This window comes from Euphorbia lathyris, chromosome 10 (assembly GCF_963576675.1).
Source record: "Euphorbia lathyris chromosome 10, ddEupLath1.1, whole genome shotgun sequence".
NCBI lineage: Eukaryota > Viridiplantae > Streptophyta > Magnoliopsida > Malpighiales > Euphorbiaceae > Euphorbia > Euphorbia lathyris.
In genome coordinates, this window is record NC_088919.1 from 63,183,554 (window position 1) to 63,190,772 (window position 7,219).

Sequence of the window (7,219 nt, forward strand, 5' to 3'; positions counted from 1 at the left end):
TAAATAAACGGGGTTTTGAAACGTACCTAAATCGTTCCAACGACGATTAAGGTACGAACCAAGTAAATAAACTCGTTTTCGGGGAGTGAGTTTAGTGTAGAGTTAACATGTGAATCGAAGCATAAGACACACTGTAAAATAAATCAATTCTCCCTTCTCCCCCTCTCTCCTTTATAAATTTATGCAAAATGGGTGATTCTTTACCAAAATGGCTTTCAATAATATATGCTCAAAACACTTTCAAAACGAGAAAGAAAAGGTTTCAAATGAATTTTAAACTTAAAGAAATATGCAATTAGCCTGTTATCGCCTAACACACTGAGTAGGAGGTCGGTGGTTCATAACCGGGCGATGTCGGGGTGCCTAGTAGCCTTTCTCTGGAAAGGAGCTAGCCTTCTCGGCTCGTACCTAAGTTTCCCGAACCCTCACCGGTCTCCCGCAAGGGATCGGTGTTCATTTTCCCATTCGTGGGTGGCGACTCTTCCATACTCCGAGCTCCGGTCCTGTCGAGCAGCTTGATTCGACGATTGGTTGCTTTCGGCGCCAATCACCGCTTACGTCGCCATGAGGTGTCCACCCCCCGGTCCGCCCGGGAGATTAGGCCGCGGCACCTTGTCTAACAACCGTAGTTTCTTTATTAGCCATACTACTGCCACGCACGTCTTTTCGATCATGTTATACTTAAGCTCGTATTCCAGGAACTTCTTAATCAGATAATACACCGCGTGCTCCACACCGGTGTCCCCTTTCTGGGCCAACATTGCCCCAATAGATCGCTCCTCGATTGCTACATAAAGGAGAAGCGGTTTTTCGAGTTTAGGCGGTCTTAAAACCAGTGGATTAGACAGATAGTTCCGGACACTCTCCAATGCTTGCTGGCACTTATCATTCCAAACCGTTGGTTGATCTTTCCGTAGCAGCTTAAAGATCGGCTCGCAGATCGTAGTGAGTCATGCTATGAACCGACTGATATACTGAACCTGCCCTAGAAATCCTCTCACTTCTTTCTCATTCTTGGGTGCTGGCATTTCCTGTATGGCCTTTACCTTGTCGGGATCCACCTCAATCCCCTTGTTACTGATCACATAGCCTAAGATCTTCCCCGATGAAACGCCAAAGAAGCACTTTTTCGGGTTCAACCTTAGCTTGAACTCTGCAATTCGGGCCAAAAACTTTTCAAGTGCCGTGAAATGCCCCTCTCTTGTCTCCGACTTGACCATCATGTCGTCCACATAAACTTCTACCTCTTTGTGTATCATATCATGGAACAGTGCCGTAGCCATTCGTTGATAAGTTGCCCCGGCATTTTTCAAACCAAACGGCATTACCCTATAGCAGTACGTTCCCCACTCAGTTGTGAACGAGGTCTTTGCCTTGTGCTTTTCTGCCATTTGAACTTGCATGTAGCCCATGAAGTCGTCCACATTTGTGTGCAAGACGCTCGATGTTGCACTGTCGATTAATACGTCGATGTGAGGCAATGCGAATTCATCTTTGGGGCACGCCTTGTTAAGATCTCTATAATCGACGCACATTCTCACTTTGCCGTCCTTCTTCGCGATTGGCACTACATTTGCGACCCAAGGGGGATAGTCGATTACTTCGATGAACCCTGCTTCTAACTGTTTCTTCACTTCTTCTCTGATCTTATCTGCCCATTCCGGCCTCATGCGTCGGAGTTTCTGTTTCACGGGCTTAGCATCGGGGTATGTCGGAATACGGTGAGTTACGATTGATTGATCGATTCCTGGCATGTCTTCGTATGTCCAAGCAAACACTATTTCGTATTTTTTAATTATTCTCTCAAATTCTTTCCTCTCTTCAGTAGTTAATTCTTGAGCAATTTGTATAAGTTTAGGATTTTCATCCGTGCCAAGATTGAAAGTTGACATTTCTATTGTCTTGATTTCAAATGTAAGCATGTTATATGAATGAGAATGCATGGAATGATCAGAATCAACATCAAGCAAGTAAGCAAAATCAGAATTCATTCCATTGATAGTGTTGGCGAGTACATCATCGGATTCAAATAAAGCAGTAATACAATTTTCATCATCGGGGTTCTCAGGTTTCTCATAAGCCTTGGAGGTACTGGGCTCGTCCACCGCTCCCACAGTTGCTTCAATAGTGATGACCTGCTCCTCAGCATTCAGATCTAACATCATGATCTCCTCGACGAAGCAGCTCGCCTCTCCTTTGCCCCAGCGGGTGACATCATTGAAGATCTCAAAACCTGGCAGAATCTTTCCTTCGGTGCTAGTCCATGACTCGGGAGTCCCCGAATAAACCTTTCCGTGCCCCTCATTCACAAAATACTTCTTTAGGCCCACCTTTCCTTCACCACCTATGTTGGACGGACCTCCAAGCTCATATCCCAAACCCCTCCGGGTTTTCTGACTCTTGAAGTCCGGAAACTCTGGCAACCCTTAATGGTGTGCCCCAAGCCCATACCAGGGATGAAACCTCCTTTCATCATCTTCACCACATCGGTGGTCATGCTAGACTCGTAGATCCCAGAAACTTGGAATCCGGAGAAAAGCTGAGGCTCAATTCCCAATGCCGCCACTGAACTCAATTTCTCAGCTCTGATTGTCATTATCTCCTCCCCGAAGGGGAATTTGATCATTTGGTGGAGCGTGGAGGGCACACCTCTCAACTTGTGGAACCATGGACGTCCCAACAACACGGCAAATGTCACCAGTATATCCAGCACAGTGAATTCAGTCTCCTCTTCATGCGGCCCTACTTTCAGCTTAGCCTTGAAGACTCCTTCGATGTGTCTACGGCTATCATCATAAGCCCTGATCACGGTTTCCGAGGCCGTCAGATCTCCTCTTTCTACTCCCAACTTGGACAAGAGTTTAAGCGGGCAAACATTAATGGCCGATCCATCATCAACCATCACACAGCTAGTCTTCTTCCCGTTAATTTCAGCTCGGATGTACAAAGGCTTGTTGTGAGCCTTACCCTCCTCCGGGAGATCTTCGTCGGTAAAAGTGATTTCAGTCTTCTTCCGGGCCATAATTGCCCCTACTAACGCTGCCGGCTCAGTGTCAGTAGAAATGACCAAATTTTGCAGCTCATTCATCAGATTCTCACGGTGGTACTTAGAATGGCATAGGACTTCCCACACCGTAGACTTAGCTTGTGTTTTCTTCAACTGCTCGAGGACTTGGTCATCTGGCTTTGGAGCCGATCCTTCCCCTGTTTCTGTCTCAACCATAGGCGCCTTCCCTTCGGCCACTCGACCTGATCTTGTCATAACGGCAATTTCCGGCTCATCATCAGATTCATCCCAAATATTGATAGGAATTCTCCGATCAGCGTCCTCCTCGTCCGAGGAACTTTCCCAAATGTCCACAATCATTAGGTCCATTACGTGAGGAACATTTGGATTTAAATACAAGGGATCTGCCGATCCATACATAGCCCAGCCTATCAATTCATCATAGTTCCGGAGAAACACCCTGCTCATTCTTCTTGCCGCTGACGGAATAGCACCTCTCTGTATGCACATGAGCTGCACCTTATCGCTCATCGTTTCATGACATAACTCGTAGCGGTACCTCCACCTCCTAACATAATCCACGAATGGTTCCTCGGGGAATTGCCTGATCCTATCCAGATCTCCCAGGGATCCTGTCCATGGAACGTACATCTCATATCTCGACACAAAAGCATCCCTAAGAGGTATCCAATGACCCATTTCTTCCTCTGATAGGCCTTGGTGCCACAACAAGGCTTCTCCCATGAGAGTTTCCAGGAAATGTTCATGTAATTCACATTGAGGGAACCCATCGTCATACATATGGTTGCGGAACAACCTTGCGTGCTCGACAGGATCCTGGTATCCACCATACCGGGGCATTGCCAACACCGCTTCGGGTGTTTCATAAGAGGGTGAGTCCGGGGTTTGCCCCGCAAGCATCCATACTGTATATTCCTTAATGAACCTCTTGGTCATCGCGGCCCAATCACACTTAATACGCATCGGGAGAGACATATACCACATCAGCGGCTCCCCCATCAGTGAATTGCAAAACAGACTGGTGATCTCTTCTTCCTTAAAACCCAAAGGCCCATGGCTGATAAGTAGAAGCGAAGGTGTTCCATTGGATCCTTATTGCCATTATACTTACTGACCATCGGCTACGGGCGTTTGATAGGCCCAATCTGCAACGCGAAGTGCTCTGACATCCTGTTCTTAGTGTTCTTGTACTTTTCAAGGAATAGATCGGACAATTGTTCCCAATCATGCTTGCAAGAGTCGGGTAATGAGTGGAACCACCCCAAAGGCTCGCCTATCAGTGAATGGTGGAACCACTGAGTAATCTCGTCCACCCCGAAGGATTCAACAAACATATCATGCATATACTCGCGCAAGTGCACATCGGGATTCTCTCCTCCACTAAATAGGCTCAATTCTGGCACAATAGTTCGAGATGACCCTTCCCCGGTCTCTTCAGCACTATCTTCATCATATGGTGCTCCACCGTCTAAACCTTCATCCATCGGTTCACCCTCCTGCTCCTTGCCAAGGAAGGACACATATAACCCATTTCCCACATTGCTCTTCTCATCGGAGTCCAACAACTCCTCTTTATTTTCCTCGAAGGATTCCATGACTAATCTTGCTCCGAGCCCAGACCCGATCATGCTTACCCTATGGTTAGGCAATGGATTACGCCTAGTGGAAGGGTTCGCTGACGAAGGATCAGCTATCTTCTTTTACTCAATCAAATCCTGAATCTCATGTTTCAGTCTCTCGCAGTTCTCAATAGTGTGTCTATAATTACTGTGGAACTCGCAGTATCCCCTAGCTTGTATCTGCGGAGCAGGCGGTGCCTTGTTATAATGAGTGAGGGCTTTCAATAATCCCTTTTTCTGCAATCGTTCGAAAACTTTTGCGTAGGTCTGATCAAACTTGGCGAACTGTCTTTTCTCGATAGCATTAAGATCAAGCACTTTCACTACGGCCGATTCTGTACTCGCGCTTGGCCCTTCGGCACTATATCCAGACTTTGTCCACTTAGTATAAGCTTTCTTCGGCTCTCCGTCCCCTTCGACTGTCAAGGCGCAGCTATACATCTGACTGAAATCGGTAAAAGGCATATATCGCAGCTCATTCTTAATATACGGCAATGTGTTGCCAATTACCATTCGGATCTGATCCTGCTCAAGCGGCTTTTGCTTCATAACTTCCGCCTTGGCTCTCCACCTCCTCACAAAATCAGAAAAAGACTCATTAGCTTGTTGCTTAGTGCTTTCCAGTTCCTTTAGAGTAACCTCAAGCATAGTGTTGAAACTATACTGAGCGATGAATGATTTTGCCAACTCCTTCCAATCTCTCTTTGTCACTATCGGCAACGCATGAAACCATACAAGGGCAGCTCCCTCCAGATAGGTATTAAACAGTCCCAGGACTTGATCCTCAGTCAGGATTGTGTGCTTCATCACTGTAACATACTGATTCATGTGAGCCGTGGGATCCCCAGTTCCATCGAACTTCTTCATGTCAGGGAGCCGAAACTTCAAAGGTAAAGCAGTTGCCGACAAACAATTCTTCAAATTATAAAAGTCCTGACTTCCGGAGCTTCCCCCACGCAGATCCTGCACCTCTTAAGTGATGTGTTGCTTCCACTCCTCTTCCTTCGCCTTCTCTTTCTCAAGCTGTTTCTGGATATAATCCTGATAGTCATCTTCGTTCCCGAAACGGGGACCAGTGTTTACCTCATTCTCAGCACGCTTACTACCACTCTTGTTATCCTTTAATGCCAGCTCAGCTAGCTGGGCCAAAATTGCGGCCAACTGATCGTTAATATTATTCACAGAGTTTTCCAATTCGGCCACCTTTTCGTCGGTCGTAGACATACTGACAGAATGCTGAGTATACTCGGACGAAGATGATTCAGAAGCCACAACTACCGATTCTGAATTGTCAATTTGTAGCTGATCAAACTGCCTGACTAGCCGGCTACTCTCGCGAAACCACAACCGCTTAATGATGAAGTCTGCGCGAACGGTATCCATTAGTATGTATGCATGATTTTATATGCATGATTCGTGGTGTGTGCGTTTATTATTTATGGATATATAAGATAAGAAGAACAAACGTTAGTCTAATTACACGTATCACAACATCTCTCTTCCCCCCTTATTCCTCCACACACTCGATGGTCCAAGTCTCTTTCCTAGGATTTTGGTTTGGGGCTCACATTGCGGTCCGGGGGACGCGTGATGCCGTCGATTATTGCGGAAAAGTAAATCATTCATCAGACAATACAATTCGTTTTAACATATCAGTGTTTAGTGACTAAGATATCGACCAAATGGATTGTTCTTTCGAATAACTCATCTTTCGTTATTTCGCGAGATGCATTAGTTCGGGTTTTGATTCCCTTCTGAGCGTATCTCAGATTTTAGACGTGGTACGAGTTATTCTTTAGGTTCAATCGTTCGTTATTGATAATGACTCGTTCCCTTTTATTCGCGTGGGTTCATGTCTCGACTTTTGGATTACGACGGGATCTTTTGGATCTATCGAGAGACGTAACCACGTGTTTATTTAGTGATGAAATCACTTTTGGATTTTGTTTTAGGGAACGGACTCATCGCGTAACGTGTTTGTTTTTAGCGTTAAGAATTCGTTTGCTCGTTTTGGCTACGTAAAAAGACGGCGAGTCTTATTCGAGCGCACGGTAATCTTTCGGCTATTAACAACTTTTATTTCTTTCCAATTTACGGGATATACCATTATAGCGTGGTTATAGAAAATCAACGTTTCGTTGAATCGCATGCTTATTCGAAGCAGGGATAATACTGTTCTTTTTCATTTAGGCTGAGTTAAGCAAACACGCATGTCGGGCCATACTTCTTGTAGTTTTGGTAATGGTCGAAATGATCGAGCCATTAGTCAAACCCACAGTCTCGTCCATATGGCGCAATTATGCAGTTTAGCTTAATTCGGCTTTATGATTTTAAACGGCGTACATACCGGCTCGAGGCACGTATTTAACGGCATTGGTTCATTTTCTTTAACTACCCTCGGGATGGATATATATCGTAGATACAGAATGACTTTGGTCGTTTGTTTATCTTTTTACTTTTCTTTTATTTCCTTAGTCACTTTCGCGAATACGTCCATTTCTCTTAAGAACAACACAAGGCATAACGTAAGAGCTCGTCTTTTATTCGGAAGGGACGGGCCACGTTTGTGAAA